Below are 24,908 nucleotides of genomic sequence, written 5' to 3'. Positions count from 1 at the left end.
AAAGTTTGGGGCGGGGTGAGGGAGGGGGTCAATAAAGTGGAGGAGGGCCTGAAGGGAGGTAGGAGATTGGGGCGAATCGATCAAAATGACACCCCAATTTGTGGACAGCCTTTTCTGCTGGCGACATCTGCTGAATCGTGACTGGTGTGTTTAGCTATTCGTAGACTTAAGCGTCATTGTTTACATTTGTATTTTGTCGTGTGTTTTTTTCCCCTCTTTCTTTTACTTCAATAAATATTCTTCATGAATTGTTGACACAACAACTGGACTGGGTTGTACGTTGTTCCTCACATTATTTCAGACAAATTTACCCCATTAAGAACCAATGCTTCAGGTTATCCGTTCAGGGTTATGAGACACGTGCAGGTAATGTCAGCGAGGTTCTTCCATAAGAGGAGTGTGGTGCAGTCTTTCGGCAGTGACCCATCGGGGTGCCTACAATACGCTACATGTGGTTTCCTGTTCTCTCTGTCAACCACCCACTTCCTCCCCCATTGAGAGATTCCCATCGCTGGAGTGTGAGGTTAGGCAGCAGCAAACCAGCGGAACTCCTTCTTGACGAGACCCACTATAATATCAGCATCTTATAAATTACACTTATGGTGTCACCACCATGGGCACCATTTCCAGTTAAAAACGCACGGAAGAACGGTGAACCCAGCCGGCGGAGAATTCACCCCAATAATTATCGTTGGAAATCAAAGGGACGTAGGAATTGGAAAATCCGCAATTCTATCCCCAAAAAGCTGCTGGGGCCTGGGGTGAATTGAAAATCTTGTTCGGCAAGGGTTGGAGCCAAGGCAGGCAGGCGGAGCTAATTTACAAAACAAAGGCGGACTTTTATACAGGGTTTCCCAGGAGGAAAGCTGGGAAATGATGGCTACCGGAAGAACTGGTTTGAACTGGTCTCATACACCTTAAAACGGAACTCCGGTATTGCCGATTTTCTACTGGGATTTGAATATTTTGGACTGGTTCGTGCTGTAGAGCCGCTGAAGTGCTTCTTGAATTGTAATCGCTGTAAATGCAGCAGCCCAATTCTGCACAGCAAGCTCCCACCAACTGCAATGTGATAATGCTCAGAAAATCTGTCGTTTTGTGATGCTGATTGAAGGATGAATATTGGCCAGGCGAGAACTGCCCCCCTCTTCTTCCAAATTGTGTCTCTGGGGCCTTTTACATCCACCTGAGCAAGCTGTAGTTTAAAGACTTCCTGAAGGACAGTTGCACGCTCCCCCAGTATCACACTGGAGAAGCAGCTTTGAATGTCTTTGGTGCTCAAGCCCTAAGTTGGGACTAGAACCTGGAAAGAAGCGGTTCGGAGGCAAGTCTGCCCTCAAATGGAGGCAGCACGGTAGCACAGTGGTTAGCACAGTGGCTTCACAGCTCCAGGATCCCAGGTTCGTTTCCTTGCTGGGTCACTGTCTGTGCGGAGTCTGCACGTCCTCCCCGTGTGTGCGTGGGTTTCCTCCGGGTGCTCCGGTTTCCTCCCACAGTCCAAAGATTTGCAGGTTAGGTGGATTGGCCATGATAAATTGCCCTTAGTGATCAAAAAGGTTAGGAGGGGTTATTGGTTTACGGTGATAGGTTGGAAGTGAGGGCTTAAGTGGGTCGGCGCAGACTCGATGGGCCGAATGGCCTCCTTCTGCACTGTATGTTCTATGTTCTAAATGAGCCGCAGCTCACAGTCGCGATTGAACCAAATAGGGGACAGGTGGGAGGAGCTGGGTGACCTCCTCCTATGTTCCGAAGTGCACTATAAGTTGATCAGCATCGGAAGGATCAACGCTTCAAGTCTGACCATTTAACAGAACTGAACTCTAATTGAACAACAACCCTGAAGCACGAGTCTATCTTTATATTTCGGAGGTTGGCAGGTTTGCAGTGAGCTCTTGGCACCACTTGTCTTTTTCCTTCACTTCATATTTTAGGGAGGGAATCCTGGCTCTTTCAGGACCCTTCAGGACCCGGTCAGCGCAAAGAAAAACCCCATTCAGCCCTTTCTGAATGTCCAACAAAATGATACAAGAGTGAGTGCAGACAATTCAGCTCGTCAAAGGCTCACTAAGATCGACCGCCTCAGATTGACAGGAATGTTCCTGTTGCCCCCCCCCCCCCCCCCCCCCCCCCACGTCTAAGGAGGTGTTGGGTGAAAATGTAGCTGCCTGGAGGCGGTAGGCTGGGTGGGGGGAGGGGGGGGGGGGGGGGGCAGGTGTGGGTGGGTGGTGGCAGGCAGTACTTCATGCAGGATCTGAGGCTCTCCTTGCCTTCCTGACCCTTACCCCACCCCGTGGAGAGGGTCCTTCAGCCCATGCCCCTCACAGCACTGGCTCGGCTCCGGGGGCCATCTTTTAGTCTGCGAGTTTAAAAAATAAATAAATTTAGAATGCCCAATTCATTTTTTCCAACTAAGGGGCAAATTAGCGCGGCCAATTCACCTACCCTGCACATCTTTGGGTTGTGGGGGCGAAACCCACGTAACCATGGGGAGAATAGGCAAACTCCACACGGACAGTGACCCAGGGCCATGATCGAACCCGGGACCTCGGGCGCCCTGAGGCAGCAGTGTTAACCACTGCGCCACCGTGCCACCCTACAGCGCGCAATTTTGACGGCCATTTGAACATGACAACGGGCTCGCAAAGCATGCCAAGAAAATCGTACCCTAGGATTGCCCGACTTTCAACAGCCGAATATCCACTCTTTTTAAAATAAATTTAGAGTACCCAATTCTTTTTTCCGATTAAGGGGCAATTTAGCGTGGCCAATCCACCTAGCCTGCACATCTTTGGGTTCTGGGGGTGAAACCCACGCAAACGGGGGGGGGGGGGGGGGGGGAAATGTGCAAACTCCACACGGACAGTGACCCAGAGCCGGGATCGAACCTGGGACCTCGGCGCCGTGAGGCAGCAGGGCTAACCCACTGCGCCATGAATATCCACTCTTTTTGATGATATATTTGTTCACGGAGATGTTGGCTTCGCTGGCTAGGCCAGCATTTGTTGACAATCCCTAATTGTCCTTGAGAAGGCAATGGTGATCCGTCGTCTTGCAGCCCATGTGGTGCAGACACACATGCAGTGCTGTTATAGGAAGTGAATTCCAGGATTTTGAAGCTGGTCATTGAAGCTGGTCATTGACCTCATGAAGCAAAGTACTGTACATCAACCTGTCAGCATCAACGGGGCTGAGGTGGAGATGGTTAGCAGCTTCAAATTCCAAGGGGTGCACATCTCCAAAAATCTGTCCTATTTAACTCTTACCAACTTTTAAGGATGCACCATAGAAAGCATCCTATCTGGCTGCATCACAGCCTGGTATGGCAACTGCTCAGCCCAAAACCACAAGATACTTCTGAGAGTCGTGAACACTGCCCAGTCCATCACACCAACCTGCCTCCCATCTATTGACTCCATCTACACCTCCCGCTGCCTGGGGAAAGCGGGCAGCATAATCAAGGATCCCTCCCACCCGGCTTACTCACTTTTCCAACTTCTTCCATCAGGCAGGAGTTACAAAAGTGTGAGAACACGCACGAACAGACTCAAAAACAGCTTCTTATGGACTGAGCTCATTAACACAACACCCTGTGTGCTTCACCCGATGCCAGTGATATTGTGTGCCTTGCTTCGCCCTATTATGCATTTACTTTTATTTCCTTTACTTTTCATGTAGTTAATGATCTGTTGAGCTGCTCGCAGAAAAATACTTTTCCCTGTACCTTGGTACAGGTGGCAATGAACAAAATCCAAATCCAACGGGTGATATATTTCCAATTCGGATGCTGCATGCTTGGCGGGGAGCTCGGAGACGGTGACAGCTCCGTCATAAAAATTAACTGTGAAGCAGGAAAGGTGGAAGGCCCCTTCATTGTGAAAGGCCGTAAATGTACCAGTGGGCACCACGTGTTCCTTCTCTGCAGCTACCCAAGCACGTGGAAGACTGTGAAAGAGATGGCAGCCCCCTCTACCACGGGCTGTGCCTGCAGAGGGCCACCTTGCCCACACCGAGCAGCGGCACCACGAGGAGGTCAGCTGACCTGCCTGCCATCTCCCACTGCAGTCCCCCACCCTGCCACCTAAACCGTTGGACCATTTGGCCAAAGACCAAGAGCACGTGGAGACAGAAGTTTAGGAGCAAGTCATGAACCAGGGGTTGCGTTGGAGCCAGCCAGCCTTGGTACAGGATCACTGTGCTGAGCGCTGAGGGAACATGGCAATTGGCTCAATCAAACTTTGGCAATCAAATCTGGCAACACTAACGTGACAAAAATTAAAAAGGAGGAGGGGGAGGTGAACGGCAATTCACAGCGCAATAAATGTTTAAAAACCCTTGGTTATGCTTTACATACTTGAGAGACAATTACAAAGTCTTTGGCAGAAATTGTAAGGGGGGAATCATTATGTGGGATTTGTCGGCAGCTCAGTATCAAGCATCTAATTACATGACAAGATGCAGTCATCTCCAATTCCACATTTACTTCTGGCAACAGTACAGCTCGTACCAGTGGAATATAAATAAGAATTGCCTTTCACGCATATCAACAAAATCCCTTACCAACCAACAATGTTTGAGTTCCCTATTCATACTACAGATGTACACTGTGGTCTGACAGAGTATTCTGTGGTAGCTCAAGGGGGATTTCAGAGTTTGCGTTCGTCAATTCAATGTTTTCTGGTTGACTATCTGAACGAGTGTGTGCGTGTGCGTGTGTAGGTGTGTGTATATGTGTGTATGTATATGTGTGTGTGTGAGTGTATGTGAGTGTGTGTGTGTGAAAGTGTCTGTGAGAGTGTATGTGTGTGTGGCATGTTTGTGTGTATGTGTGTGAGTGTGGCTATGTGTGTGAGTGCGTGTATGTGTGAGAGTGTATGTGTGAGTGTATGTGTGTGTGTGGCATGTTTGTGTGTATGTGTGTTTGGTTTGTGTCTGTGTGAATATGTGTAGTTTGCGTTTGTGTGTATATGTGTATGTGTGTGTGTATGCGTGTATTTGTGTATGAGTGAGTGTATGTGTGTATGGTGTGTGTGTGTATGTGAGTGTATGTGTGTGAAAGTGTATGTGTGAGTGTATGTGGCGTGTGTGTATGTTTGGTTTGTGTCTGTGTGTATATGGCTATGTGTGTGTGTGTATGTGTGTGTGTATATGTGCCTGTGTGTGTGTGTGTGTATGCATGTCTGTGTGTATGTATATATGTGTGTGTACGTATATGTGTGTGTGTGTATATGTGTCTGTGTGTGTATGCGTGTCTGTGTGTATGTATATATGTGTGTGTGTGTATGTATCTGTGTATGTGTGTGTATGTATATGTGTGTGTATATGTATATGTGTGTGTGTATATGTGTCTGTGTATGTGTGTGTGTATGCGTGTCTGTGTGTATGTATATATGTGTGTGTGTGTAAGTATATGTGCGTGTGTATATGTGTCTGTGTATGTGTGTGTGTATATATGTGTCTGTGTATGTGTGCATTGCGAGTGATTATTTGCAGGGATCTCCTCTGAGGGATCTGGCCAGCTGTAGGTCCTGCTTGTTCCTTTGCTCTGGTTGTCAACTTTGGAAGAATGCACTCCTCGCGCTTTTGTCAAATGCCCTCAACCACATTGCCCAGTTATCTTCAATATTTTTACAATTAACAAACAAGGGTGCGCAAAGGAGAGAAAAAAACCCACAAATTATTTTCGTACGGTTCTATGACTTTGTTTCCCCAAAGTTGCTCAAACCAGTATCCGGGAGATACCTCATTAATTCTTGGGAATTCCTGGGCATCCTGGAAGATTGGCAACCTTCCCCTTTGCTTCACTGAAATTTGAACACACTGCTCGGGGCTGCATTTCCACAGCAAGTTTAGTTTTGGCACATCCTGCGTTAAACCTGCGCCAAATAGCTGTGGAATCGAGGCCTGGCTTTTTACTGGAGTGTAGTGGAAGATGGAGCTTCCTCGCTCTCTTCATTCTGAGGTAGGGTTCGTTGAGTCTCCTGGAACGGACGCGACTGATCTCCCGGGTGTGGCCGCCAGCAAAGGTGAAGGGGATGGCTTCAAATTCAAGCTTGGCGCAGGCGCTGTTCCGCTCCCAAGCCACCCGGAGGAATTTGCAAGCAGAGGACATGTCAACCACGGGAACCGCACTGCAACTTCATCGCTGAGGAAATGAGGCTGCAGTGAGCCTACCTGCCCCGGTAGTAAATAGGCCATTCCTGAATCTCAGCAGTGTCTAACTGACCATTCCCCACGCATCAGAATAGACACTTGGGGTTGACCAGGAACTGTAATTTAAAAGGACCTATTCGATCCGCCTAAGGAAGAAACAAATCTGATTCCATAATAATCAGGAAACTTTGGACAGCACATTGTTGGGGCCAGCAAGACATCACCTGTTAAAAGGGTGGTGTATGTGTAATTGACGGAGGGCGGGAATCCCCTCCAGAGGCAGAGGCCAATGACCGCCAGCAGGATTGTCCAGTCCCGCTGATGTCTGCGCTGGTTTTAGTGGTGTGCCCGTCCCCCCACCAGATATTTCTACCCCTCCCTTATGTTGCGCAGCGTCTGCAATTCAGCTTCCAGATCAATAATCCGGATCTGGAATTCCTCTCACTGCTTAGATGTTTTCCAGGTGTGTTTGTCCTGGGAATATCTTGGCATAAAGTTTGTCCCACATTCCACAGCTGCAACATACCACCCTTCCGGCCATTGTTACTTATATTATTTCATTAATTTACTCTCTCCCTCAGGAGGCAGTGGAGGTGGGAGTCATTGAATGTTTGTAGCAGGGTTGTGAGCACTGTGGCTTCACAGCGCCAGGGACCCAGGTTCGATTCCCGCCTTGGGTCACTGTCTGCGCGGAGTCTGCACGTTCTCCCCAGGTCTGCGTGGGTTTCCTCCGGGTGCTCCGGTTTCCTCCCACTAGCCCCGAAAGACGTGCTCGTTAGGTAACTTGGACATTCTGAATTCTCCCTCAGTGTACCCGAACAGGCGCCGGAGTGTGGCGACTAGGGGCTTTTCACAGTAACTTTATTGCGGTGTTAATGCGAGCCTGCTTGTGACACTAATAAAGATTATTATTATTTTTAAGGTGGCGTTGATAGATTCTTGTTACATAAGGTAATCAAAGGTTACCAGGTTGGATAGGAATGTGGAAATTGAAACACAAACAGATGAACCATGATCTTATTGAATGGTTCAATAAGCAGGCTTGATGGGCTGAATAAAGAACAAAGAACAAAGAAAAGTACAGCACAGGAACAGGCCCTTCGGTCCTCCAAGCCTGCATCGACCATGCTTCCGCCTAAACTAAAGTCTTCTACACTTCCTGGGTCCGTATCCCTCTATTCCCATCCTATTCATGTATTTGTCAAGATGCCCCTTAAATGTCACTATCGTCCATGCTTCCACCACCTCCTCCTGCAGCGAGTTCCAGGCACCCTCTGTATAAAACACTTGCCTCGTACATCTCCTCCAAACCTTGCCCCTCGCACCTTAAACCTATGCCCCCTAATAATTGACCCCTCTACCTTGGGAAAAAGCCTCTGACTATCCACTCTGTTGATGCCCCTCATAATTTTGTAGACCTCTATCAGGTCACCCCTCTGCCTCCGTTGTTCCAGTGAGAACAAACCGAGTTTATTCAACCGCTCCTCATAGCTAATGCCCTCCATACCAGGCAACATCCTGGTAAATCTCTTCGGCACCCTCTCTAAAGCCGCCACATCGTTCTGGTAGTGTGGCAACCAGAATTGAACACTGTACTCCAAGTGTGACCTAACTAAGGTTCTATACAGCAGCAACACGACTTGCCAATTCTTATACTCAATGGCCCGGCCAATGAAGGCAAGCATGCCGTATGCATTCTTGGTTACCTTCTCCACCTGTTTTGCCCTTTCAGTGACCTGTGGACCTGTACACCTAGATTTCTCTGACTGTCAATACTCTTGAGGGTGGGGACTCCCGGTGGCTCCCTTAAGGAGACAGGTCGCAGGTCGGATCGCTCCCGCCCGCGATGGGCAAACGGATCTTTTTTAGCGGACTTTTTTGGGACCTGGCAGCCTGAATCGGTGGAGGAGACGATAGGGAAGAGGCTTCCTTTCCGGAGTATGGACAGTGGACTAGAAGTGGTCGAGTGGAGCGGCAAGGATCGAAGCGGGAGCAGCGGGGACCCCAGACCGGGCTGCGAAACATTGCGGACGACAGGGATCAGGGAGCGGAGGCTCACTGGCCAAGGGGGCAACAGATGGAGTTCTTCAGGAATTGATTCGCCGAACTGAGGAGGGGCACGCTGGACCCGATGAGAGCGGTGATGGACCGAATGGTCGAGACACAGGCGGCCCAAGAGAAGGCGCTCATGGAGGTCGAGGCGAAGCTCTCCAGCCAGGTGGGCACGGTAACGGAGCTGGAGCACGAGGTGGAGGAGCTGAACGCCCGACAGAGGAGGATGCAGGAGCAGCTTGAAGAGCTGGGGAACAGAGCCAGGAGGCAGAATTTGAGGATCGTTGGCCTCCCCGAGGGCTGCGAGGGGTCAGATGTGGGCGCATACATGACGGGTATGCTTGAGGCACTGATGGGACCAGAGGCCTTCCCTCAACCCCTGGAGTTGGATGGGCCACATAGAGCCCCCATAAGGAAGCCCAGGGCGGGCGACCGACCGAGGGCCTTGGTGATCCGCTTTCACCAGCTTGCTGACAGGGAACGTGTGCTGCGATGGGCCAAGGCGGAGAGGAGCAGCAGGTGGGAGAACTGCGAGGTGCGCATTTACCAGGACTCGGGAACAGAGCTGGCCAAGAGGCGTCCAGGATTCATCAAGGTAAAGGCAGCCCTCTACAAAAAGGTGAGGTTTGGATTGCTGTATCCTGCGAAGCTTTGGGTTACGTTTGAGAAACTCCACTACTACTTTGAGACACCAGAACAGGTTTGGACTTTCATTAAAGGTAAGAAACTGGACTTGAACTAATGGGCACTTAGTTATTTCAGTGCTGTACAGTGGCGGCGGCCTGTTAACCTAATTTGCTCTGATTAGATGTGGACTTTTATTAAAAGAAGAAGCTGGACTTGAACTAAAGGACTCTGGGCTCTCAGAGCTTTTGTGTGTGGCGGCGGTTTGTTAAACTATCCTGTACTGTAATGTTTTATCCAAGATTATTTTCAGCCTGGACAGAGAGTGGGGGCTGGAGGGCGCACTGTTTAGGGTGTTTTGGGGGATTGCAACAAGGGGGTGGGGAGAGAGGGGCCCTGTAAAGGGGGCCTTGCACTTGGTACCTTTTGGCGGGAGATCAGGGCCTCTGATAGGGGGATGAGCTAGGGGCTGGTTAAGGGACTTGAAAGGGCACGGTGGGATACAACTAGGTTAATGGGTCCCTGGTGTGTGGGGGGAGGGCCCGAGCGCTTGGATGGGAGACAGGCAGGCGCCAAGGGCAGGGGTCAGCGTAGCTAGCGTAGATCAGGGGGCACCAGGGAGAGTCGGAGGTGGGGCGGGGCGGGCTAGGGCCAAGCGCAGGGCTGACCTGGCAGGTCAGGCCTCAGGGGGCAGGGGAGGCCCGGGGGGGGGGGGGGGGGGGGGGGGGGGGGCGTTAGTTTAGTTGAACACGTGTGGCATGGGCAAACAGAGCTGGCAGGGGAAGTGCCTTATTAACATGTTTATTCCATCCCACTGTTCGTTTTCACTGTGTTAAGGCTCTTTGCACAGGTCCATTTTTCTCTCTGTTAATGTTACAAATTTGTATTAAATAAAAAACTCCAAAAAAAAAGTACTCTTGAGGGTTCTACCATTCACTGTATATTCCATACCTGCATTTGACCTTCCAAAATGCATTACCTCACATTTGTCCGGATTAAACTCCATCTGCCATCTCTCCGCCCAAGTCTCCAAACGATCTAATTCCTGCTGTATCCTCTGACATTCCTCATCGCTAGGAGCAGCACGGTAGCATTGTGGATAGCACAATTGCTTCACAGCTCCAGGGTCCCAGGTTCGATTCCGGCTTGGGTCACTGTCTGTGCGGAGTCTACACATCCTCCCCGTGTGTGCGTGGGTTTCCTCCGGGTGCTCCGGTTTCCTCCCACAGTCCAAAGATGTGCAGGTTAGGTGGATTGGCCATGATAAATTGCCCTTAGAGTCCAAAATTGCCCTTAGTGTTGGGTGGGGTTACTAGGTTATGGGGATACGGTGGAGGTGTGGACCTTGGGTAGGGTGCTTTTTCCAAGAGCCGGTGCAGACTCGATGGGCCGAATGGCCTCCTTCTGCACTGTAATTTCTATGATCTATGAATTCCACGAACCTCTGTGTCGTCTGCAAACTTACTAATCAGACATATAGATGATTAATCTTTGTGACCTCTTCGAAAAACTCTATCAAGTTAGTGAGACACGACCTCCCCTTCACAAAACCGTGCTGCCTTTGCTAATACGTCCATTTGCTTCCAAATGGGAGTAGATCCTGTCTCAAAGAATTCTCTCCAGTAATTTCCCTACCACTGACGTAAGGCTCACCGGCCTGTAGTTCCCTGGATTATCCTTGCTACCCTTCTTAAACAAAGGAACAACATTGGCTATTCTCCAGTCCTCCAGGACATCGCCTGAAGATAGTTAGGATCCAAAGATTTCTGTCAAGTCCTCAGCAATTTCCTCCCTAGCCTCCTTCAGTATTCTGGGATAGATCCCATCAGGCCCTGGGGACTTATCTACCTTAATATTTTTCAAGACGCCCAACACCTCATCTTTTTGGATCTTAATGCGACCCAGGATATCTACACACCCTTCCCCAGACTCAACATCCACCAATTCCTTTTCTTTGGTGAATGACCTACTTCCGCTCCTATTCTGCATATTGCACGTCCCACTGGGTCAGGGAGGGGGAAAGCAGCTTGTCGTGCAGTTGTTCAGCTGCTGCTGCTGAAAGAGCACACGTACGGAAATCACAGGCCAGCCATTGAGTCACAATCAACTATTTGCACTGGCCCAGCAAATGTGATACATTTCTCCACAACTGCGCAAGTCGTCTCATGCAGCACAAAACGGCGTCGAAGTATCACAGCATCAGATAAAAGGCTTGGGAAGCAGTGGAGAAGCCCGTGTCTGCACAGACCTGTGTGGTCATAAATCATCTGCCCTCAGGACGACTTCCGGTTGGCGAGCGGAGCGGTCGCAAAGAAAGGGGCTCCCGCAGGGCAACGAGGTCGGGGCCTTATTACAGGGGGATCTCCGCAGCGGGAGGAGGGGAGAAGGGGAAGAGTCAAGCCCCCGCAAAATTGGTGGAAGGGAGAACCTCGGCGGCGGAGCGATCCGGCGGCAGGTCCACCCCCCCCCCAACCTCCATGGCACCAGAGCGCAGGCCAGGATCGGAGCGGCAGCGGCCCGGACCAAAGCGGGGCCGAGCCTGCGGAGAGGAGGGAACGGAGGAGAGACCAGCGACCCAACCACTCCCACCGGGAGAGCGCGGGGTGCGATGAGCGGCGGCCCGGACAGAGCAGCGAGGACCGACCCCCCCCCCCCCCCCCCCAATGACCACCACGAGGCAGGAACAAAGAGACCCCCGTCTCTCTCTCTCTCTCGACTCTGGGTGAGTGAGGGAAAAGGAAGGAAAAAGAACTTCTGCAAAAACAAAACTCTGAAAAGAAATCTTTTAAAGAGGGGGGGGGGGGGGGAATATATTATTTTTTCTCTTTTTGCACTCTTTTTTTTTCTCACCCAAAACAAGGCGACCTGAGAAGAGTTTTATAAAAGAGAAAAAATAAAGTGGTAAAGGAAAGGAGGGAGGAGAGAAGAAAAAGGGGGAAGAAACAAAAAAAAAATAGGATGCGGAAAAGAAAAACAAGGGGAGAAGAAAAGAAGAAAGGGAAGGGGGAGAAAAAATGGCAGAAGGGAGCCAAAGCAGAGGGAGAAGGGGCGCCAGAGGCAGACGGGGCAATGGGCGAGCCAGTTCAGACGAGCGAATCAGCACACGAGGCGACAGAACGGAAGTATCGCCACATCAAAAAGAGCTGTACAGACAGGTGCCCTCTCCCCCGGGGCCAGGGGGGGAGCTGGAACTGGAAGGCAGCCTTTACCGAGGCACTGAGGGAGAATCAGCAGGTAAACAAGGCAGAGGTGAAGGCAGACATAGAGGCCGCAGTGCAGGCAGCAGTGGCCAAGGCCCAGACAGAGATGCAGCAGGCCCTGGCCAGACTTGAGGAGAAATTGGATGTCCAAGGGGAGAAACTGGAAGCCCAGGAGATGACCATTAAGGAGCTGGAGAAAGCAGCGACTGACATGAGCGACCGGGTCACGGCCCTGGAGAGGGAGGTGACGAGACTGGGCGCAACACAGGGGAGCCTGAAGGGCAGAGTAGACGACCAGGAAAACCGCTCGAGAAGGCAAAATGTCAGGATAGTGGGCCTGCCAGAGGGGAGCGAGGGTAGAAACCCCACGGCCTACGTGGCCGGGATGCTGGGCACCGTAGTGGGGAGGGAAACTTTCCGCAACCCACCAGAAATGGACAGAGCACATCGGTCGCTGCGCCCGAAGCCCAAGGCAGGGGAACAACCGAGAGCAGTCATAGCCAAACTGCACCGGTACCAGGATGGGGAGACAATCCTGCGCTGGGCCAGGAAAAATAGAGCCTGCAAATGGGAAGGACACGCCATTCGAATTTATGAGGATATTGGGGCAGATATAGCCAGGAGACGGGCAAAGTTCAATAGGGCGCAAGCAGCTCTTCACAGGAGCAACGTACATTTTGTTATGCTGTACCCAGCGAAACTCTGGGTCACATACCAAGGCAGAGAATACTTCTTTACAGCCCCCGCTGAGGCAAACACGTTTGTCGAGGAACACGGGCTGGAAAACCACCAGCGAGGGTAGGGATGAGGGGCCCCTGGCAAGGGGCAACGACACGCCGACGGGGGGGTGGGGAGGGGTGAGGCAATGCCAGGCCCCCCCCGCCCCCGCCACGGCAAGAGCACCCTGAACAAAGAGCAAACCACTGCCCGAGGGACCGCTCCAGGTGGGAGGCCAGGCCCCAGCACGAGGGAACGAGAGTAATGGAGAAAGGAGAGCAAGCGAGACGGGTGCAGGGTGGGATGGGGGAAGAGCGGGCAGAAAACCGTAGAGGCCAGGCAGGGGAGAAGCGAGACAGTAACTCCTGAGAGGGGGGCCACCGTACTAGCAGGAAAGCTAGCGCCAGGGGCACGCAACAAAGCAGGGCCGCAGCATACCCCCAACAGGGGGGAAGGCTCCAGGCAGGGGATGGGGGGGAACACCCATCAGAGTCGGGAGAGCAAACGGGGACAGGAATAGGGGAAAGAGGGGCAAAGGAGGGGTATACGGGGGAGGAGGGAAAAAGGAGAGACCGGGGGTGGGGGGTACACAGGGAGCGAGGGACCGGGGAGGGGGGATGCAGGGAAGGAGGGACAAAAGAGGCTAGAAAAGGAACAGGGCTACAAAGTGCCACAACCAAGGGCTCGAAGCAAGGAACCGCTGCAAGCACCCACCCAGTACGGTCTCTGGGCGAAGGGAGACCCCAGAGTGCAGAGGACTACCCGCGTGGCGGACACGCAGTAGGCGGCCATGGCAGGTGCCCCCGGGACAAAGGGAAACCCCGGAGGGCAGAGACCCGACCGCATGGAGAGAGCAGCGACAACGGCCATCCTGGACGGCCCCCTAACAAAGGGAAACCCCGGAGGGCAGGGGCGCGTCCGCCAGATAAGTATGGTTAATCCCACAGGAGCGAGGGGGCAGAAGCCCCCCACCAGGATAGTCACCTGGAACGTAAGAGGACTCAACGGCCCAGTGAAGAGATCCAGAGTCCTCACCCACCCAAGAAATATGAGGGCCGACATAGTCTTCCTCCAAAAGACACACCTGAGAGAGCAGGACCAACTGCGGGTAAGGAAGGGCTGGGTGGGACAAACCTACCATTCCTGCCATGAGACAAGGGCCAGGGGGGTTGGCGTTATTGATCGGCAAGAGGACAATGTTTAGGGCGACAAAGAAATGCTAGGATACCAAAGAAGGCCCTACAAAAAACAAAATCTAGGTGGGGCTAGCCCTCCCAAACCTACAATTCTACCACTGGGTGTAGACAGCCAAGCGAATAAAGGAATGGATCCAGGAGCCAGAGGCCGAGTGGGTGCATGCGGAGGAGGCCTCCTGCGTGAGGACCTCCCTCCAGGCCCTCGCCACGGCAGCACTCCCATCCCCACCCAAAAAACACTCCAGCAGCCCGGTGGTGACAGCCACCCTCCAATCCTGGAACCAATTGCGGCAGCAATTTGGCCTGACCAAAATGTCGGACAAAGCTCCCATCTGCAACAACCATAGGTTCACACCAGCACTGACTGACGCCACCTTCAAAAGCTGGAGGCAGGACGGAGGGACACTGACAGTCAGGGACCTATACACGGATGGCAGGATCGCAACACTGGACGAACTGACAGAGAAATTTCAGCTAGCTGGGGGGAACGAGCTAAGGTATCTACAGCTTAAAACCTTCCTACGAAAGGAGACAAGGACGTACCCACAACCGCCACGACAGACACTACTGGAAGAACTACTGGACGCAAGCATACTAGACAAGGGAAACTGTAGTGACATGTATGACCGACTGACAGAAAGGGCCGACACCGTACTGGACGCAACAAGAAAGAAATGGGAGGATGACCTGGGGATTGAGATAGGGTGGGGACTCTGGAGCGAAGCACTGCATAGGGTTAACTCCACCTCCACGTGCGCAAGGCTCAGCCTGACGCAGCTAAAAGTGTTACATAGAGCCCACTTAACAAGAACCCGTATGAGTAGGTTCTTCCCGGAGGTGGAGGACAGATTTGAACGGTGCCAAGTAGGCCCGGCCAACCACGCCCACATGTTCTGGCCTAGCCCCAGACTGGTGGAGTACTGGACAGCCTTCTTCGAGACAATGTCCAAAGTGGTGGGAGTGAGGGTGGAGCCATGCCCGAAAGTGGCGGTCTTCGGGGTCTCGGACCAGCCAGATCTATTCCTGGGGAGGAGGGCGGATGCCCTTGCCTTTGCCTCCCTGATCACCCGCCGTAGAATCCTGTTTGGCTGGTGGTCAGCAGCACCACCCAGAGCTGCAGACTGGCTGTCCGACCTCTCGGAATCTCTCCAAATGGTGAAAATCAAATTCTCCATCCGAGGGTCAGACGACGGCTTCCACAGAACGTGGGAGCCATTCATGCAACTGTTCCGGGACCTGTTTGCGGCCAACGAACAAGAGGAAGAATAGTCGGGTGGCCAAGAACCAGGGGAAATTAGTCAAGAATCAGGGGAAGGTAGCCAAGGCATGAAAGGGAGAGATAGACTGGGAGGGAGGGAGGTGGGGGGGACGGCTAAACCTGAGGAAGGAAAGGTGAACTGTGGAGAGGGGGGGGGGGATCAGGAGAGGAGAACCAGCGAGGTGGGGGAGGGGGGGGGGGGGGACGGGGAAATGGGAGCCGGAAAGAAGGCACGGGATACCAAAATGTGCATGACATCTCCAGGAGTGGGGAACGAGGAAAATAAAGACGGAGGACGGGAGGAGCAGCAGAAGCGGAGGCGAGCGCGAGACGGCAGCGAGATCCGTCCGGGAGAAGCAGGCGACAAAAACACAAAACACAGCCAAGTATCGCACACTGTAATTATCTCCCCGGCACCCAAATGTATATTTGCCTCCCCAGTCCCCACCCTCCCCCCTTCCTCCGCAAACAGTTGCCAACTTACGTGGTGTAAATAATTCTGCCAGGGGTTCCTTCTCCAATAATTCCTTCTCCTTGGTATGTTGGGGTGTGCCCTTCTCTTCTAGATAGTATATGTTTCTTATCCTGTGTACATAACGGTAATTATATCTTGTTCAAAAACCCAATAAAAAACATTTATATAAAAAAAAAATCATCTGCCCTAACTTGTGCAATCCTAAATGTAGCTTCCGGAACTCCCTTCACTCACGGGGATAAAGGGGATTGCTAATCGATCTCCCCTTGGGCTCCCTAGAGTACGAGTTCCCGCGGTGAGTGGGCAGAGACCCGCTCCAGCAGGGGTTCGTCAGTGGGACCTTTACATATGGCTCCCAGACCCGGTCCGGCAGTTCCCAATAGTCCTGGGCCGGGACGTATGTTGCGCGAGGCACGGTAGCGGCTTTATTTTCAGTTTAAAATAAATCAGTCTATCCTTTCCATCCGCATCTCCTGGAATTATTACAACATTCTCTTATCCTGCTTCCTCTGACAGCTGGATGTGGATAAACACCCAACAACCCATCCAAATGTCTAGCCTGAGCTGGATATTATGGGATATTTCTGAGCCATTACCATAACTGAGACCTGGGCAACAGCAATCGTCTCAGAGGAGATTGCAGTGTGGCTCAATGAAGTGGCGATACGTTACCAGAAATGTATGGATCTCTCCAGAATAAACCAGAAAGCAAAATAAAAGCAAAGTCTGGCATAATTCTCACGTTTGGGGCCCTTTATTTTGGGCCTCCTCTTTTCAGAAATCTGGGTCAAATGGCAAATGAGCCAGACCGGATTTATGGAGAACTAAACATTGCTTTACTTATACAACAACGATTCAATAATTCTTCCATTTGGCAGCTGCTAACTTGTGAGAGGTTTGTTCGAACAGGCACCTTGGCACACAGACAGTGCAAAGACGGCAATGAAACTTGTTGAACAGAGAGCGGGGTTTTAAGTCTCCTGAAAAGTATTCAGCTCCTTCCTTCTAAATAGTAATTAGCCCCCTTTTTTTTGTTTCCTTTCTATCGTGCTGTTCTTTCGCTTCTTCTTTCCATCCAGTTTGAGTTGTGTTCCAATTTTTTTTCTAAGAGATGTGGGCCGGGATTCTCTGAGCCGGCCCGGGTCGGAGAATTGCCGGTGACGTTGAATATTCCCGCCATGCCAGTCCGGCAGCAGTCGCGCGCGGTTGACGCAGCGCCGGTTGGCGGCCGTCCTGGCGGGGTGGGCGGGCGGTCGATCGGCCGAATTCCACTGCCGTGGTTCCAACCTTGTACGACCCGGCGGGAGCTCGGACCCAAGGCTGCGGTGGGCACCCTGGTTAAGGGGGTGGGCGGGAGGTTGAGACTTCGGGGAGGGAGGGGGGGGGGGGAGGCCCTGCACGACAGCCAGGCTCGCGATCGGCGGCTACTGATCGGCGGGCGCGCGCTATCTGGAGGGGACCTACCTCCTTCTGCACGGGCCAGCTGTGTCACTGCGCCATGTTGCGCCGGCATGGGAAGGGCCACCACGCGCATGCGCGGACCCACATCGGCAGTGCAGGGCCGCGTATCACCATCGGAGCAGCACCCAGCACTCTGCCGCCGTGCTGGCCCCCTGTGGCCCACTGAATCGCTGGCCCAATATGCCTGTTAACGCTGGTGTGAAACACTCCGGTGTTTACGCCGGCGTCAACACTTGGCTGGGATTTTCGAGAATCCCGGCCGTGCTTTTTTTTCAGTTCTGCTCCTTTTCATGGGGGGATTTTGACCATTGACACTTCCATAAGGCACAAAGCTCCTCCAGGTATTATATTAGTGGCTTCATAAGAGAAACATTATGAAAGTAATCCATCTGTTAGCTTGAATTATCACTTTTTTACAGGAACAGGCCATTCAGCCTCACACACACAACCACATCAGTGTATTCATTCAAGGGGTGTGAGCATTACTGGAAAGGCTAGCATTTAGTACCCATCCTATTAGTGATTGAGGTGGTGGTGGTGCACTGGCAGCACAGTGGTTAGCACTGCTGCCTCACAATGCCAGGGTCCCAGGTTCGATTCCCCGCTGGGTCACAGTCTGTGCGGAGTCTGCACGTTCTCCCCGTGTCTGCGTGGGTTTCCTCCGGGTGCTCCAGTTTCCTCTCACAGTCCAAAGATGTACAGCTTCGGTGCATTGGCCATATTAAATTTCCCCTTAATGTCCAAAAGATTAGGTGGGGTTACTGGGTTACAGGGATAGGATGGAGGTGTGGGCCCAGAGAGGGTGCTCTTTCCAAGAGTTGGTGCAGACTCGATGAGCAAAGTGGCCTTCTTCTACACTGTAAAGACTCTATGATTCTTAAAGCTCATGTGGCAAAAGTGCTGTTTGGAAGGGAGTTACGGAATTTTGATCCAGCAACGATGAAAGTGTGGAAATATATTTCCATATTAGAATGGTGTGAGACTTGAAATCATTGACACGTTGCAGCACAGAAGGAGGCCATTCAGCCCAACTTGTCCATGCCAGCTAGAGAACACCCAGGTGCCCTTTCTAATCCCACCTTCCTGCACCCGGTCCATTACCCTGTAGCTTAGAGCACTTAAGGTGCAGATCCAGGTGCTTTTTAAAAGTGGTCTCTGCCTCCACACCAACTCAGGCAGCGAATTCCAGACTCCCGCTACCCTCTGCGTAAAAAAAGTTCTTCCTCATGTCCCTTCTACATTTCTGTTTCTTATCTTGAATCTACCACCCCTGGTTCTAGAATGCTCCACTGAGGGAAACAATTTTATTCTGTCCACTCGATCTCTTCCCCTAATAACTTTGGGCACCTCAAATAAGTCACTCTTTAGTTTCCTTTGTTCAAAGGAGAATAACCCCAACCTATCCAATCTCTCCTCATAGCTACACTTTCCTAGCCATGGCAACATTCTTGTAAACCTTTAAAAAAATTTTTTTTTTTCGAGTAACCAATTCTTTTTATTCCCAATTAAGGGGCAGTTTAGCGTGGCCAATCCACCTACCCTGCACACCTTTTTGGGTTGTAGGGGTGAGACCCAAGCAGAAACGGGGAGAATGTGCAAACTCCACACGGACAGTGATCCGGGGCCGGGATTGAACTCGGACCCCCAGCGGCATGAGGCAGCAGTGCTAACCACTGCGCCACTGAGCCGCCCCACATTCTTGTAAATCTCCACGGCGCTCTCGCCAGAGAAACAACATCCTTCCTGTAATGTGACGATTAGAACTACACACCGTGCTCCCGTTGTGGCCTCACCGCTGTTTTATACAATTCCAACATTATATCCTTACTTTTCTATCCGATACCTCTGCCAATGAAGGAGAGCATTCCATCTGCTTTCTTTACAACCTTGTCTACTTCAACTGCTGCCATTAGGGCCATGTGTACTTGCACGCCAGGATCTCTTACTTCACCTACCCCTCTTAGTATATTCCCGTTTATTGTGTACTCCCTACTACTGTTTGACCTCCCTGAATGCATGACCTCACACTTCTCTGCTTTAAATTCCATCTTCCACTTTACCGTGCACTCTACCAATCCATCTATATAATTTTAGAGATCCTCTACATTGTCTACCACTCGACCAATCCTTGTGTTGTCAGCAAATTTCCCAATTGTGCTCCCCATGTGCACGTCCAGATCATGACTATATACACAAAGAGTAAGGGTCCCAACACCAAGCTCTGTGGAACACCATTTGGAACAACTTTCCAATTGCAACGGTAGCCATCAGTCCTGTTTCCTGTTACTGAGCCAACTTTTATCCAGTTTGCCACATTGACCTGTATCCCATGGGCTTTCACTTCTTTGACCAATCTGCCATGTGGGACTTTGTCAAACGCTTCAGTAAAATCTATGTACACAATATCCGCTGCACTACCTCCATCCACCCTTCTTGTCACTTCCTCAAAGAATTCGATCAGATTTGTAAGGCAAGACCTTCCTTTAACAAATCCATGCTGACTGTCCCTGACTAGTCCATGCTTTTCTATGTGACAGTAAATCCTAACTCTCAGGATTGATTCTACTGACTTGCCCATTACCAATATAAGACTAACTGGCCTATAATAGTTGCCATTTCCTTCGATCCCTTTTTAAACATTGGAACCATGTTTGCATTTCTCCAGTAACTTCTTTGTATCCAGTGAGGATTGGAAAATCATCCTCAGAGCATCTGCTATCCCCTCCCTGACCTCCTTCAGAAGCCTTGGAAACAATCCATCTGGCCCTGGCGACTTATTGGGTGGGATTCTCCGGTCTGTCGGCCATGTTTTCCTGCGTGGCACCCACTCGCCAACAGCGGGATCCTCCGTTCTGGCAGACGTCCGCCGGGATTTCCCATTGTGACCACCCCACGCCGTCGGGAAACCTGGAGGTATGGGTGCGCTGCCGGTGGAGTGGAGGATCCCACCGACGGAGAAATCCGCAGATTACTTTTCACGGATTTCAAACCTTTGCATACTTCCCCTGTCTTTATAATTATCCCATCCAATATCTCACAGTGTTGCCCCAGGACTATTATATGTGCATCATTCATTTCCTTTGTAAACACAGAGACAACCCTCCCTCCAGCCTCTACATCAACTCACAAGTTTCTTTCTTCATCTATGATGGGTCCCATTTTTTCCTCAACTAACCACTTGCCATTGATATATTGGTAAAACATCTTTGTGTTTTCTTTAACTTACTTGTGAATTCTTTTTCATTTGATTTCTTTACTTTCTTTAACTTTGTCCCTGTACTTCCTATACTCATCCAGCCTATCTGCAGTGCGCAGTTCTTTGTGTTTTCTTTTTCTGTTTGATCTTCCCCTGTATTTCCCTAGATTTGGCAGTACCAGTCTTATTTTTGGAGGGGACATGTCTACTTTGTACACTTAGGATCTCGCATTTTAGTGCTTCCCACTGGTTTATCGTCCAGCAGTTCTGGCCAGTCCACCTCAGCCGAGCTCCTTCTAATTTCTGCAAAATTTTCTTTCCCTCAGTTCAAAGCTTTTACTCCTGCTTTATCTGTCTCCTTTTCCACGGTAATACTGAATCGAACTGAATTGTGATCACCGTCCCCGATATGGTCGCCAACTGTCTCTTCACCCATTTGCCCTTTTTCGTTCCCCAAGATTAGGTTTATAATTGCAGCTCCGCTTGTCACAAATTGGCTGAAAAAAAAATTCCTGGACGCACTGCATGAGACTTTCTCCCTCAGTTCCCCTTTTGTTGTTTGAATCCCAGTTGATATTGGGGATAGTTCAAGTCTCCTACTATTATTGCCCTCTTGTTCCTACAGGCGGAAATTTGCCGACATATCTGATCTTCTATCCCCCTATAGTAAACTCCCAGTAGTGTGACTACCACTTTTTTATTTCTAAGCTTAACCCATAAAGCCTGGTTTGTTGACCCATTTAGTAAATCATCCCTTCTCACAACTGTAATTGCTTCTTTAACCATTAGTGCTGCTCCCCCTTCTTTTTTAGAAATTAAACAATGCTCCCCCCCCCCGGGCCAAAGGGCATGAGATGGGTTTTTAATGATCATTCTTAACGAAGCTAGCTATTTCAGCTTTACATTCATTCATTCAATTCAAATATTCCTACCTACCCAGAGTGGAATTTGAACTCATGCCCAGATGATTAGCCTGTCGCACTAGATTACTACCTTAACAACATTATCACTACAATACCATGCCTCTTGCATATAAAGCAACAATATCTAATCCTTGCATAACTCCAGCAAAGGTATCTTGGCCTCTCTTGATTTTAGAGGAGAATCTCTTCATGAGAAATCTCCCACATTGCTGGAATTTGGGAGCATATTTCAGCAGGCCCACAATCACATCAATATCTATACCTGACCGGCAATTGCAGAAATCGCAAATCTGTTTTTTCTTCATTTGCCCACGGGTGTTCATGTGGGCGTTGCTGGCAATTGAGACCAGCGTTTATTGTCCATCCCTGATTGCCTTTGAAAAGGTGATGGTGAGCCACTTGATTGAACCACGACAGTCCATGTGGCAATTAATGTCCAATTAAGGGCCTCACCCCACCCGCCGTTGCTGGTTTTAACCCAGTGGCGTGCGGAGGACTCTGCGCACGAGAAGACCAAACAACAAACCCTGTCAGGAATGCTCCTGGGCATCCAGGGTTGGTGGTGGGGGGGGGGTGGGGGGGTCTCTCATTGTCAGGCACTCAGTGCGTCATGAAGAATACAGAATTGGGGAAGGTGGGCGGTGCCCCTGAGAACCATGTCCCTGCCTTTGCTGCCAACACCCCTTCTCTTTTGAGGAGACTGGGAGCAGGTAGGATCAAGGAAAACCCAAAAGCTTTCTATAGGTATGTCAGGAATAAAAGAATGACTAGGGTAAGAGTAGGGCCAGTCAAGGACAGTGGTGGGAAGTTGTGTGTGGAGGCTGAGGAGATAAGGGAGATACTAAATGAATACTTTTCGTCAGTATTCACTCAAGAAAAAGATAATATTGTGGAGGAGAATGCTGAGACCCAGGCTATTAGAATAGATGGCATTGAGGTGCATAGGGAAGAAGTGTTGGCAATTCTGGACAAGGTGAAAATAGATAAGTCCCCGGGGCCTGATGGGATTTATCCTAGGATTCTCTGGGAAGCCAGGGAAGAGATTGCTGAGCCTTTGGCTTTGATTTTTAGGTCATCATTGGCTACAGGAATAGTGCCAGAGGACTGGAGGATAGCAAATGTGGTCCCTTTGTTGAAGAAGGGGAGTAGAGATAACCCCGGTAACTATAGGCCGGTGAGCCTAACGTCGGTGGTGGGTAAGGTCTTGGAGAGGATTATAAAAGATACGATTTATAATCATCTAGATAGGAATAATATGATTAGGGATAGTCAGCATGGTTTTGTGAAGGGTAGGTCATGCCTCACAAACCTTATCGAGTTCTTTGAGAAGGTGACTGAACAGGTAGACGAGGGTAGAGCAGTTGATGTGGTGTATATGGATTTCAGTAAAGCGTTTGATAAGGTTCCCCACGGTCGGCTATTGCAGAAAATACGGATGCTGGGGATTGAGGGTGATTTAGAGATGTGGATCAGAAATTGGCTAGTTGAAAGAAGACAGAGAGTGGTAGTTGATGGGAAATGTTCAGAATGGAGTTCAGTTACGAGTGGCGTACCACAAGGATCTGTTCTGGGGCCGTTGCTGTTTGTCATTTTTATAAATGACCTAGAGGAGGGCGCAGAAGGATGGGTGAGTAAATTTGCAGACGACACTAAAGTCGGTGGAGTTGTAGACAGTGCGGAAGGATGTTGCAGGTTACAGAGGGACATAGATAAGCTGCAGAGCTGGGCTGAGAGGTGGCAAATGGAGTTTAATGTGGAGAAGTGTGAGGTGATTCACTTTGGAAAGAATAACAGGAATGCGGAATATTTGGCTAATGGTAAAATTCTGGTAGTGTGGATGAGCAGAGGGATCTCGGTGTCCATGTACATAGATCCCTGAAAGTTGCCACCCAGGTTGATAGGGTTGTGAAGAAGGCCTATGGTGTGTTGGCCTTTATTGGTAGAGGGATTGAGTTCCGGAGCCATGAGGTCATGTTGCAGTTGTACAAAACTCTAGTACGGCCGCATTTGGAGTATTGCGTACAGTTCTGGTCGCCTCATTATAGGAAGGACGTGGAAGCTTTGGAACGGGTGCAGAGGAGATTTACCAGGATGTTGCCTGGTATGGAGGGAAAATCTTATGAGGAAAGGCTGATGGACTTGAGGTTGTTTTCGTTAGAGAGAAGAAGGTTAAGAGGTGACTTAATAGAGGCATACAAAATGATCAGAGGGTTAGATAGGGTGGACAGCGAGAGCCTTCTCCCGCGGATGGGGGTGGCTAGCACGAGGGGACATAGCCTTAAATTGAGGGGTAATAGATATAGGACAGAGGTCAGGGGTGGGTTTTTTACGCAAAGAGTGGTGAGGCCGTGGAATGCCCTACCTGCAACAGTAGTGAACTCGCCAACATTGAGGGCATTTAAAAATTTATTGGATAAGCATATGGATGATAAGGGCATAGTGTAGGTTAGATGGCCTTTAGTTTTTTTCCATGTCGGTGCAACATCGAGGGCCGAAGGGCCTGTACTGCGCTGTATCGTTCTATGTTCTATGTTCTAAAGTGTCTTTGGATGAATGGAGCAGGAGGTGACTTGAATGTGAGTATGATGCAATGTGGCAGAACCAGTAAGAAATAGTGTGACATTGTGTGTGTTTGACAAGCAACTTCATCTCCTCTAAAGTCGTAGTTTGCGAAGTAAAAACAAGATTGTACTTGTTTCTATAATTGTTTAAATTTCTAAAGAAATGGGAATATATTCAAAACAAAGTTTGTGTGTAAATGTCAGGATGCTCATGTTCAACTGAAATTGTTTTAATTTTCAGCAGAAAATAATAATCTTTATTGTCACAAGTAGGCTTACATTAACACTGCAATGAAGTTACTGTGAAAAGCCCCTAGTTGCCACATTCCGGCGCCTGTTCGAGTACACAGACGGAGAGTTCAGAATGTACAATTCACCTAACAAGCATATCTTTCCGGGCTTGTGGGAGGAGACCGGAGCACCCGGAGGAAACCCACACAGCCCCGGGAGAACGTGCAGACTCCACACAGTGACCCAAGCCAGGAATTGAACCGGGGCCGTTAGCCCTGTGGAACAACAGTGCTAACCACTGTGCTGCCATGCCGTCCATAAAAGTCATAAAGTTGGAAAAATCAGGTATTGGAAATAAAGTTTCAAAGTAAAAATATGAACGATGGAGTCTTTCTGCCAGAGGCAGCGGCAGAGAGAAGGCCACGTGCCTGGCACGTACACTGACACGCCCTGTACGTCAATGCTTTGGGTGCAAAATCATAGAGGTGAGATTCCTCCATTTAGTAGCTGCCAGCAAGCAAGCAACAGGACTGTGTGATGAACTGAAGATGGGTCATTTTTTTAATAAGGAAGAGAGGGCCAGAGATACAAACAGACCATGGTCTCACAACTGAATCTGCTGGAGAGAGCTTCCCAGAAGAGTCTATGGCAGGACAAAGGGCAGCACGGTAGCATTGTGGATAGCACAATTGCTTCACAGCTCCAGGGTCCCAGGTTCGATTCCGGCTTGGGTCACTGTCTGCACATCCTCCCCGTGTGTGCGTGGGTTTCCTCCGGGTGCTCCGGTTTCCTCCCACAGTCCAAAGATGTGCAGGTAAGGTGGATTGGCCATGATAAATTGCCCTTAGTGTCCAAAAATGCTCT

The 24,908-nt window shown here is 50.3% G+C and overlaps 1 protein-coding gene across 4 annotated transcripts in view; it reads right to left on the bottom strand.

Moving 5' to 3' along the window:
- The window catches only part of LOC119954232 (thyroid hormone receptor alpha), a 403,063-nt gene that overhangs the window by 169,583 nt on the left and 208,572 nt on the right, over positions 1-24,908 (bottom strand). Inside the window, exon 1 of one of the 4 annotated variants that reach the window (XM_038779298.1) lies at positions 15,682-15,770. The exons of the other annotated variants lie outside the window; for them this stretch is intronic. The gene's annotated coding sequence lies outside the window, so the exon portion shown is untranslated. Of the gene's footprint in view, positions 1-15,681; positions 15,771-24,908 lie in introns of those variants that run through there. 4 annotated transcript variants of the gene reach the window in all.

Source organism: Scyliorhinus canicula, chromosome 19 (assembly GCF_902713615.1).
Source record: "Scyliorhinus canicula chromosome 19, sScyCan1.1, whole genome shotgun sequence".
Lineage (NCBI taxonomy): Eukaryota > Metazoa > Chordata > Chondrichthyes > Carcharhiniformes > Scyliorhinidae > Scyliorhinus > Scyliorhinus canicula.
Note: the sequence above shows the minus strand (reverse complement) of the source record. Positions and strands in the feature narration are given on the sequence as shown.